Raw genomic sequence first — 12825 nt, forward strand, 5'->3', positions numbered from 1 at the left:
TGTGTGTGTGTGTGTGTGTGTGTTGAGCATCCCGTCCAGCAGGACAATGCTTTGTTCCATACTTCAAAGCCTGGAGACAGAATATAGCTCTGTTGTGGATTACTTCATCTGCCAGCTTGGCACAGCAAGAAATACGAGGATCCATGATGGAGAAGGATACTCTGATGCATTCAGCGACTATTTCTTGTGTGCTGCTTTATGCCAGGTATCCCGCTAGATGCTTGAGATACTGACATAGGCAGGAACCCCCCACCCCTACCTCCATAGATGACAACATTGCAGATACGGACACAGATGAATAAAGACACAGTTATAATGCAGAGAGGCAAAATTCAATGTGGGTAAAATGTTGGTTTCTGAACCCAGCCTAGAAGATGTAGAAAGCCCCTTTAGAGGGCAAGCATTCACAGTGAGGCCCAGAGGACCTCAAGGCACTAACACGCAAACGCACGGACTGTGAGGTGCGTGAGACCAAGGCATGGGGTGAGGTGGGGAAGTATGGCAGTTTGGAAACTTCACAGATACAGAGACAGCTTGTCATAGGCTATGAGATGTTTGGTGGGAAACGAGATGGAAGACAGGTTGCTTTGATTATAACTCCTCCTACTTAGCTTTCCTTGCACTTACCCAAAGAAGGTATGGAAGAAAGGAAGCCCTCCACAGACACAGACACACACAGACACAGACACACACAGATACAGATACAGACACACAAAGAGACACAAACACACATAGACAGAGACACAGACACAGACATAGATACACACACACAGACACACACATAGACGCAGATACAGACACACACACAGACACAGATACACACACACACAGATACACACACAGATACATACACACAGACACACACAGACACACACACAGATATAGATACACACCGACACAGACGCACACAGAGATACACACAGACGCAGACACACAGATAGACAGATAGACACACTGACACACACACACATACATACACACACACACACACACACACACACACACACGAACCCAGCTAAAGCAATCCCCACCAATCTCCAGTGAGCTCTTCCTCTTTAATTCTGAACATTCGCTTGCTCCATCGAAGGCTACCCTTTGTCCACCCTGGATCATGATAGGCAAATGACCTATGCCAGGCTATCATCACAGGCCTGGTCACCCAGTATTTGTCAAGCTTTCAAATGCCCCGCTGAAGTTCTAGTTTCAAAGAAAGTGAGCTATCAGGGATTCTTGCTATACAAACAGAGGGAACGCAGCCCGAGGATTGCTTGGAGCAAGTCTCACAGTTTAACTCGTGTGACCGAGTGCTAGGGTAACCTTGGAAGCAGAAGCTGTAGGCCGATGAATTCGAGGGCCACTGGTATGTGACAAGATGGACTGTTGAATCAGCATAGCAGGCACAATGAACAGAACAACATCCAGTGGCCTGGCCACTTATACCTTCAAAGGAAGTGTGTTAGTGACGACTCCGGCTCTAGTGTTCAAACAAAGAACACCGTATCCATGAACTTCGTAAAAATAAGGAGACTGTTTGTTTTAAGGAGATCTGATCTGGGAAGTGGCCCCACTGCTCCCTGAGGTTGTGTGGGACCTAGATACCCTATATTTTATTCATCAATCATGCCCTGGGGTCAAATGTCACCTGCCATCATTATGTCCACCTTCTGCCTTCCAGGAGGTTGGAAAGAGAAATGTGTGGAAATTGTTTATCTGAGATTGACAGCTGCCCACATCGCTTCTCTTCCCAATTCACCAGCAAGCAATTGATTGCTTGGCCACGTGTCACTGTAGTGAAGGTTTAAACAGTGTCCCATAGCTGGCCATGGGTGCTTAGTAAGCTTACGCCATTATTAACGAAGGAACGAGAGAACGGGTAGTGGCTGACAAGGAACATTTTCGGTCATAGGTGAATATCTCTGTCCTGTAACTCCAGTAACCGGGCGGAGGTGGAGGCTCTCCACAGTTTATCTCTCACAGCTGAGGAAATAAAGACATACAGCAAGGGACTTGGTCACCATTTGGCAAAGAAGCCACCTTGGAGGACTCTTGTAGGTTTTTGTCAGGAGACCTCCTAAGGTTCCTAAGACACATAGTGGCAGTGTTCCTGTGGGTTATAGTTCCTCTAATGGAAAAGCTTGAGGGTAGCGACCCAAGGAGCACAAACTCAAGGGCGTTTTAAACTTGACTCCATGCACATAGAGTCTGTTTGTGCAAGTCTTAGCTTTTCCTCTGCCAGTCTAAACACAGACAGCACAAGGAGGACCATGTGGCTCAATGGTGAGAACACTGGATTCGGGTCAGAGAGGAACTCCTGGACCAGTGCTGTGCCCAGTATAAATCCCACTCCCTGGTAGCGTGGTACTGGGCCATCTCTCTCATTTTCAGAGCAACATCTTGCCCATATCCCATCCCATCCCAACACAACAGAGGCCTTTGTTGTTGTTGTTGTTGTTGTTGTTGTTTTGTCTTGTCTTATTTTTGACAGGGTCTCATGTATTGCGCAGGTTGGTCCTCAGGTCTCAGGTCTCTGAGGCTGGTCTTGCCCTTCCCATCATCCTGCCTCTACTGCCTGGATCTGGGATCACTGGCATGCACCACAATGGCCAGCATGAGTGAGATGGCCTCCGACTCCTGCCCAAAGCTCTGGTTACCAGGGCACTCTGATCTATCTGCCCAGCACCGTCAGGGTGTGATGAACCCAAAGCTTATAGGAGAGGCCGTGGCTACAGAGCCGTGCTTCTACCTGAAGGAGCTGCTTCCTTCTGACCCAGGCTGGGCCCTCTGGGGGTTGCTTTCTGTTCTGAAGAAGAAGCATTAGTATTGGGGTGTGGGGTGGCGTGAGCTGAAGGCTTCACCCACACACAACCCTGCTTTTCAGCAGGTTAGTTCTTTTCTTCTATGCATTTTCCTCCCAGAATCACTGAAGGACACATGCTTATACAATTCAAATGATCCAGAGCCGTCTGAGATGAACTATCAGTGAACTATGAGCTGTCTCCTCAGGCCCTCCAGCTCTCGTTCTGGTTCTCTTCCTAGAGGGAGCAGTGTCAGACCGGAGACAGCAGATGCCCAGCTATGAATTTATTTCTGTCCCGATCCTTAGAGTAAAAATGGCAATGTGTAGGTTGTTGAAATTTTTTTTTTGGTCGTTTAATCATATGTTGTACTTAGTCTCCTATATTAATTAAATACTAATTAAAATCACATTCTTGCTGGTGGAGGACACCTGTGGGACTGACCACACGTCTAACTTTGGGTCCTGTTCACATCCTGCAACTGTGAGGTGTGTGTGTGTGTGTGTGTGAACACTGTTGAGTTTGGTGCCACACCACCTCGATCTAAATCGTGACTTCACTGTGTTTTGGCTGAGAGATCCAGGGAAACTGACTCAACTGCTCAGCCACTTCATCTGTAGAATGGGTCCCAGAGTGGCAACCTCACTGGGCGCTGGTGGAGTTCATGAGCTAACATTCTATGTAATTCACTTAGCATACCGCTAGCAGTCTGTGCTCTGCAAATGCTGCCTACTGCCCAGATGGTCTTTTTATACATGGACATCATAGGCTCAGGTTTTTTTTTTTTTTTTTAAACTTGCTACTTAAGTGCTTACAGTGTTGTGATAGGTAAAAACTTAAACATGTGGTTATCAGTGTGTGCTTACATATAATAGATTTCTGTGTACACATGGTAGTGTTTTTAGGGAATATATTTATTTGTTTATTTTTAGTGGCATTAATGGATTTGAAGGTCTGGAGATTTGGGTAGGTGGGCTCTGTCCAGCCACATTCCATTTGCTAGCAACGTGACTCAGCTAGCAGCAGCAGCTGGGCATCATGCCACCTTCTGCATCCATATGGTAGTGGCTGGCACAGGCACGTGTCAGGAAGCACTCTTTTTTGTCTTCCTTGGGCCTGACCCTTTGTGTTCATTCTGGAGTCTGGATGGCTTCCCTACCAGTCTGGGTGGGGTTTCGAATTGCTACATTGTATGAAGCACAGTGTGCAGACCAAATGTCTGGGCCAACACTCTTGACTGGAACCCATCTGCTCATTGTAACCGTGACAGTGACAGAGTGCAGATGGTCCAGAGGACAGACGTGTGGATGTGCCATGTGCAGGAAGGGCTCCCTGTGCCATGGGACTTTCTTATCCTTCCCCCCCTCATGGGTAAAAGGTGGGTGTGGTTGTGATCTTTCCCAGGATCTAAGGATCAAGTAGATCCTTTAAAAACCCAGGAAACAATGAGAAGCTTTGCCACTGATTGAGGCTGTGGGGTTTCGCTGATCTGTTGACAGGAGGGGCTAAGTTCTAATTGTGACACTCAGGGCAGGGAGTAAGGTTGGTCATTTGTGTCTGCTAATCCACACCCACTGATCATCTACTTAGCATTGGGATGCAGAAATGGCTAAGGCATGATTTCTACTCCTGAAAACCGTCCAACAAAACTTGAAAGCACTTGGGGAGACAGAGTTTTTCCAGAACAGTAGGGATAATGGTACTGTCAATGCCGTAGGGCCTGAGCTCAGACCTGGATCTGAGGCTGGGGAATGCCTTCACATCAGAACGTTTGACTCTTTGCCAAGATTTGGGGAACGGAGAGACGCCTGTACAAATATTAGAAAGTAAAGTTTCATTTCATTATTGTAATGTTTCTGCGCCACGCAGACCGGCGCCTGTCTGCGTGGGCAGAAAACACCTTGGGGTGGGTTCATACTGCAGAGCTAATCTTCCTGAAATAAGAGATGACCTGCAAGAAAGATTATTATTATTTATTGATTACACGCGGGAGAACCCAACCCTCTCCCACGTGTCCCATTGTCTCTGCTGAGTGTCTCTCAGTCGCAATGGTGCATGTCCCAATCTCTCAATGGCGCGCGGTCTGATCCTCAGCGGAGCTGTGTCCAGAAGGCGGGTCCAATCGAGTAGGCGTGACGACATTGGTGGTTGGTCCGGGCAACGAGTGGGCGTTGACAGTGGGTGGTCCTAGGATGCTGTGTTCCGGCTGATCTGCTGCATTCCGGCTGATCTGGGGAGCAACCCCCAGCGTGCCTGTAAGAGGCACAACACAATGCTTAGAGGGAGGACCCAACACATTATTAATGAGGACTCAGTATAGATGAGTGTGGCGGTTAGTATTGGCAAACTGACAGGGTTAGGGAATCACTGAAGAGAAAAACCCCAGACATGTCGGTGAGAATTACCTAGATTAAGTTACTTGAGGTAAGAAGACATACACTAAGGTATGGCTGGCAGCATCCCAGCTGGGGTCTTGGACTGGGGAAGTCCAGCTCTATATCAGCACCCAGATCTCTCTCCCGATTCTACACACACCATGACCAGCCACCCTGGTCTTGTGCGACAGCGGACTATGCCTGTAAGCCGGAACAAACCTCACCTTCCGTGAGCTTTGATGGGTGTTTTGTTGCAGCAGTGTGAAAAAGTAACGCACACAACGGGTTTTGAAGAAAGTAAAGGAGATTAGCAAGGAATTACATATCCTTCATCCCAGAGCAAGGGCTATGGCAAGCAAGAGTATTCGCATCTGCTCCTCATAGGGATGGTACACTTGATATACAGTTTTGTGTCATTTCATTTAAACACTGTGGCACAGCCCATGCATCCCCAAGTCTTCTTAAATACAAGATGTAATAAACTACACTATCATTTTGCAGCTATTATTATAACTACTTAGTCAATGAATGTAATTTTAGACTTGTAAGGATCTCAAATCTTTAGTCTTAAACATTATCATTATTAATGAATATCCATTTTAATCTTCCTAAACAGTTATTCCAATTCCCTTAAAGCTGAATGCCAGAAATAGAGTTACTGTGGAACTGTATACATTTTCTTTTTAATAAATTATTATTCAGGATGATGGTAGCATGATGTGGCATTTCTAGCAAGAGTGTAAGAGAGCCACTGTCCTTTATCAACACTACATGTTGTCATTTCTCAGAGATTACTTTAGTTTGTATGTCTTGTTTTATTGAGACAGAGTCTTTCTGTGTAGCCCAGACTGTCCGTGAACTCTGGTCCTCTGGGATTTGTGACCTAAAGACTTAAGGTTCCACATTTCCCTACATAGCTTAAATTAAAAGATGAATGTGGAAGTGCTGGCTTGCAGGGACCTCATGGGGGATTCTACTGTGACGGTCCTGCACAAGGAGAAGTTGATGGAGATGTTACAGGGAGGCAGAAAGAGGACAGACTGCAGCGGGGCATTGGTCCGTTCCTCAGTAGTGGTGTAATGGTTAGCTAGGCTGCTGTGACAAAACAATCTTGGACTTGGTGACTCATACAAGAATGCTTTATTTCTTGACGTTCCAGAGGCTAGGAAACCAAAGATTGAGGTACTGGCTGGCTTGACCTCTTGGGAAGGGTTCATGCCCCGGCTTGTAATGACTCTTCCTTCTATAAGCCCTCTGAGATGCGGCAGAGATCTCTCCCGTCTGCTTCCTGTGAGGTCACTAGTCTCATATCTCGGGGTTCAGCCTTATGGACTAATTGTGGTTCAAAGGTTTTTACCTCTGGGAACATCATACTGGCCTTAACCTGTGAACTGGGGGCTGGATGGTGAACTTTCCAGTTCATAGCCGTGACCACTGAGCCTTGTTTACGTTCCTCAGCCTCTTCATTTGTGCAGAGAGGGAAACGATGCAAATGGCGTCACATAATGTCTGTGCTCTTACAGGGGCTGAGTCAGAGAAACCAGCTGTAAAAGTGCCTGTTTCAGACTTCCCTCCCTCCCCTCCCTCCCTCCTTCTCTCCCTCCCTCCTTTCTAAGTCAGAATAAGAACTAGACAGGGGGACAATGACATCAGCCTTTGTTCCTAGAGGGACTCTGGGAAGGATACACTGGAACAACTGCCCTTGTTTTGCTTCCTTTTTAGAGCATACCTTCTTAAAGATGTAGAGGGATTTGTGGATCCTGAATGTTTATCCTCATCCACTGGGATCCTCCCCCAGCCCCCAGGCTTTGTTTAGAGAGGCCACACCTGACTGCTTCCCAGAGAATCCTTCAGCCTCAGGGCCTTCCCTCTGCTGGGACCTTGTAGGAATGGTTGTCCAAACTCCCTTCCTCCCTGGTTCTCCTTTCTGCTTCTCTTGTCTATTCTCTAGCACAGCTTCTCCTTGGGTTGTCTGGACAATAATTTCCTGTGGACTCCAGAGTATTTTGTCCCCAGAAGCCACCTCCCCGCATCGATCGTCATTCTTCACGGTGACAAGCTCTCCTCTCCTTCTGTCTCCTTGCTGTGGATGCTCCTCTGAGGTGGATCTCAGTGCCCTGGACCTAACTGTCAAGCTTTGATGGAACGAACCTTCCATGTAAAAGCAGCCCACCTTTATGCAGGCCCTGGTGCTTGCTCTCTCTGACCTTGTATACCCAACCCTGGAACAGGCCACCCGTGGTTTTAGGAACTTGAAATCGGGTAGAGTGGATGGGAGGGTGGGCCGGGCAATGTCTTCTCTACCGATGACTGGGCGAGTCCCCTTCTACAGGTGCCCTCCCAGCTAGAAGCAGGGTGGTGCGAAGACTTCATATGCTGTGCTATAGACTGCTTTGAGCTCCCCCAAAGGTAGCAGCGATTGCATTCCCGTGGATTAAAATCCTATTCCTGGCACACATCTAGGCCATCCTTTAAACAAGCAGCTTCAATTCACAGTGGAGGACACAGACTGGCTGCTGCCTGGTTTCGAGAGGACGCGAAGAATCAAATCTGCTCTCATTAGAGTTCAGGGGTACCACGGCATTTGGGGAGGAGGGCCCCCAGGTGCCCGCTATCCTTTCGTTTCGCAGGCTGTACTTTTCGGTTTGTTTAGTTTTGTTTTTTGTCTGGCAGGCTCAAAAAGACACTGTCCTACTTTCCACCGGAACAATCACTCTAACGTTTTAAGAAATTAAGTCTCTGGGTAAAAAAAAAAAAAAAAAAAAAATCTCGTTTGAGAGGGCTTGTAATGGCTCCTTGACCACACGCTGTGCCTGCCAATTTATAACAGAGAAATATTACAGAAGTTGAGAGCTAAAGTTGGTGTGCACAGGCATTGCTTAAGAAGGGACGAATACTTCCTGGGGACAGTGCTCTTCCCGACTAGGCGCCCCCAGCATCGATTCAATCTGGAGAGAAGCTGTCTGCCAGCCTGCTGCTCCTTCTGCCAGCGGTGCCAGCTCATTCATCCTGCTCTACATTTGCAAAGAGATATTCATTCCGCCGGCAGGGCTTGGAGAGCGCATGGAAGGTCTGACGATGAACAGAACTCCCCCGGAGGGGGTATCTTCCGTTTTGTAGGCACCTCTCGAATGCTGTACTAGAGAGAGGCCCCCACACACAGTCTCTGTTGTCTTAGCAGGAAGACAGTCTCAGAGGAGTAGATAAGAGCAACCAGCCTACAATTTAAAACATCCTTCCATAGATTTTTATATTATAGATGTTGTCTATGACATTGGATGTTCTCTGCCCGTCGGCTGCACCACTGATCGATCTACCTGGCTCCCTTTGAGAGCTTACTCTTGTAGATCATGTTCTGGTGGCTGGTTCCTGGTAAAGAAGGGTAGCTGACTCTGTGTTACTCTTTTTGCATTTTGGTAGTTGACTTGAAGAATGGGATGTTTTAGTGCTTGGTGCTGTAGAGCGAGGGTGCGGTGGTTTCATGACTCAGTCTCCCTGTAGCCCATCACCACAGCTGGGGATGGTGATGCTCTGGAGCTGATGTGATAGATGTTAATACCGTTTCACAGCCGGCCTGGGAGAACATCCTCATTCACCCTGGCGGGTGGAATTTACGCTGCCCGCCAGTGCTCAGACAAGCACCATGCCCAGCTTTAATGTGCCTGTATCCAACTGTGGTGAGCTTCTGACCCACGGACTGGTGAAGGCCCATTGTCCCAAACATCAAATCAACCCAGTGAAGGGGGCTGTACTGGGTAGTTTTGTGTCAATTTGACACAGGCTGGAGTTATCACAGAGAAAGGAGCTTCAGTTGGGGAAATGCCTCCACGAGATCCAGCTGTAGGGCATTTTCTCAATTAGTGATCAAGTGGAAAGGGCCCCTTGTGGGTGGGACCATCCCTGGGCTGGTAGTCTTGGGTTCTATAAGAAAGCAAGCTGAGCAGGCCAGGGGAAGCAAGCCAGTAAGTAACATCCCTCCATGGCCTCTGCATCAGCTCCTGCTTCCTGACCTGCTTGAGTCCCAGTCCTTACTTCCTTTGGTGATCAACAGCAACATGGAAGTGTAAGCTGAATAAACCCTTTCCTCCCCAACTTGCTTCTTGGTCATGATGTTTGTGCAGGAATAGAAACCCCGACTAAGACAGTGGCTAACGTCAGGGAATTAATGGAAAGGAAGAGGGAGCCTCTGCAGACCTGGCTGAGAGAGAAAACCCTGTAGGGCATTGTGCAGTTGGTACCAACCATGATGAAGAGCTACCGACGACGGAGGTCATCAGAGGGTGCTTGGCCTCCCAAAATGGGGAGGAAAAGAAAAGGAAGCAACAAAGCCCTTACAGGGTGGGGCTGGGGGGGAGGGGCTGAGATGGAGAGGAAGGTTGGTGAAATTTGAGGCATGAATTACACATGGACTTCATGGACTTCCTACTTCATGGACTCCTTGGAGCATCAGATCCTACGTGTTGCTCTTGCTTTCTTTTTCTTTTTTAAATTTAGTTTAATTTTGGTTTCTAAATATTGTTTTATATATGGGAGATATAGCACAAGAAAGAAATCAGATTTATATGTCACTAACACAAACATTTTATTTATTAAAGGCTAGACACCATGATAAATCTTTTTCTATATTCCATTTACTCTTTTTTATTAGACATTTTCTTTATTTATATTTCAAATGTTGTCCCCTTTCCTGGTTTCCCTTCCAAAAACCACCTATCCCCTCCCTGCTCCCTCTGGTCCCCAACCCACCCACACCTGCTTCCTGGCCCTGGCATTCCCCTACACTGGGGTATAGAGCTTCCAGAGGACCAAGGGCCTCTCCTCTCATTGATGACCAACTAGTCCATCCTCTGCTACATATGCAGCTAGAGCCATGAGTCCCACCATGTACTCTTTGGTTGGTGGTTTAGTCCCAGGGAGCACTGGGGGTTCTAGTTAGTTCATATTGTTGTTCCTCCTGTGGGGCTGCAAACCCCTTCAGCTCCTTGGGTCCTTTCTCTAGCTCTTCCATTGGGGACCCTGTGCTCAGTCCAGTGGTTGATTGAGAGCATCCACCTCTGTATTTGTCAGGCACTGGCAGAGCCTCTCAAGAGACAGCCATATCAGGCTCCTGTCAGCAAGCACTTGTTGGCATCCACAATAGTGTCTGGGTTTGGTAACTGTATATGGGATGGATCCCCAGGTGGGGCAGTCTCTGGATGGTCACTCCTTCAGTCTCTGCTCCACACTTTGTCTCTGTAATTCCTTCCATGGGTATTTTGTTCCCCCTTCTAGGAAGGATCGAATTCTCCACACGTTGGTCTTCCTTCTTCTTGAGTTTCATGTGGTCTGTGAATTGTAACTTGGGTATTCCAAGCTTCTGGGCTAATATCCACTTATCAGTGAGTGCATTCCATGTGTGTTCTTTTGTGATTGGGTTACCTCACTCAGGATGATATTTTCTAGTTCCATCCATTGGCCTAAGACTGTCATGAACTCGTTGTTTTTAATAGCTGAGTAGTACTCCAGTGTGTAAATGTGCCACATTTTCTGTTTACAGAGCTCCTGGCACCTTCTGTGGGCAGGTGAGAAGCCACAGCAGTTTTTAGCCGCTGGACTGGGATAGGACACTCGAGGTTTTAGCCTGTTTGGTTTGCTGTGTTCTGGCTTCTATTTCAGCCGCTCCGTCCAGCAGGCACCTCCTGTGATCCCTAGTTGGCAGCTTCTGGGTGGGTGAGGTTGGCCGAAACAGTGTCTCAGGTTCTGTGTGATTTAGCATTGGAAACAGTGCTAGCAGTACCTGCTCCCTTTTGGGGGTGTGTGGTAATTTCAGCTAATTAAGAGTGAAAAAAATCTAATGTAGCCTTTAAGAAAAAAGCCAAAGACGAAATGGAAGGTATTTTTCTCTGTTCTCTAGCCTTCGAGCAAAGGGGATTGTCCAATTTAATTAATAAAAACACACTTCACTGAGGTAAGCTTGAATCTTCAATAATAAGGAATACTTTTTCAACAAGAGTATGCCCCTTATGATATTTAGCACATTTATACAAACAAAATTATTATTATCTCATCATCATCACCACCACCACCACCATCATCATCATCATTATCTGAATTCAAATTTTATTGGAGGTAATGTTATTTATCTGCTATTCTTCTTCTTTTTATAATCCCTCATATTGTGACAGGGCAGGAGAGCGCAGAGGTTCCTTCATCTTGTTTGAGGCCATTTTAGGTTTTACTAGAATTTGATCTCCTTGGAGAATCCCGTGGAAAATCACCCAACTCTATTTTCAGAACCTGAGGTCAAGATGCCCCAGCTAACTTGGCTTCCGTTACAGCGCGTGTTTGCAGAACCTCCCCCTGATACTGCAGAGCATGATAACCAGGATGTTCTTCACTCTACACTTGGGTCCTGAATACTTGAGTATATAGTCTCACAGGGCTGGAATAAAGACTTTCAATTGGCTACAAGCTGTGTCTGAATGTTCATCTCCCATAGGCTCTTGGTAACAGTATCTATGGTTAAAGAAAAAAAAAATTCTGTTTCTTTTGCTTTTTGAGACAGGGTTTCACTGTGTAGCACTGGCTGTTCTGGAACTCATTCTGTAGATCAGGCTGGCCTCAAACTCACAGAGATCCACCTGCCTCTGCCTCCTGAGTGCTGGGATTTGAGGCGTGTACCACTATTGCCTGGCCAAGAAAGAAACAACAACAACAAAAAAAACCCCTAAAGGCCACACCTATCACATAAAGAGAAAACATGTCTCCATAAAAGGATTATTTTTACTGGTTAATGAGAGAGAACTGGAGAGATCGTAACTATTTCAAAAGTCCACAAACGTATACAGAGACAATTAACAAAGGATGAGAGACAATTAACAAAGGATGAGTTGAATTTGTTAATAGATGTGAAGCTAGATGCTTACACAGGGTGATAATTAATTGTACCACATGGGCAAAATTAGCTTGTGTTTTTTTATGGATAAGAACCACCTAACAGTACTGCTAGTTTTCTGCAGCTTGTGAGAGAGCTAAAAAAGTAGGTCAACAACAATGAAGGGCACAGAAAACCGGGAGAAGTGTCTAAGGATGCTCAGTAATCATTTTGGCTTACTTCAAAGCTCTTTCCATTCTTGCCAGCGTTAGCTCCCAGTGACTCCCTGTCTCAGGGCTCTTGCCCACGCTTCTCTAGCCTGTCAGTTATCCCACCGTATACATTCCTTCCCGGGAGCCTTTTCTGACCTCCAGCCTAGGTCAAGTTCACTGTCATAAAGCCTCATAGGACCATGTCTCATTTATTAGAGCCTTGACAGCAGTTGAAATCTGTGCTGCATATGGAAGTGTCTACGCCCTTGTGTGACCTGGCCCTGCTTCCATGGCTTCTCCCTCAGTGAGGATGCCCTACATTTCTCCTTTTAGTTTCTGGATCACACCTAGACCCTACTTAGGGACTTTCTGTCTGCTATTAGATGTGGTACCTGGAGTGCTTTTCTTTCAGCCTTTGCCCAGCAGGTGTCTTGTCACCCCCAAACTCCTCAATTTGAATGTCTAAATGGCCTCTCCTAACTTCTCAGGCCCAGTAGCAGCAGCTGCTTCTGCTTCTGCTTCTTCTTCTTCTTCTTCTTCTTCTTCTTCTTCTTCTTCTTCTTCTTCTTCTTCTTCTTCTTCTTCTTCTT

The sequence above is a fragment of the Mus pahari genome, chromosome 13 (assembly GCF_900095145.1).
Source record: "Mus pahari chromosome 13, PAHARI_EIJ_v1.1, whole genome shotgun sequence".
NCBI classification, from domain to species: domain Eukaryota; kingdom Metazoa; phylum Chordata; class Mammalia; order Rodentia; family Muridae; genus Mus; species Mus pahari.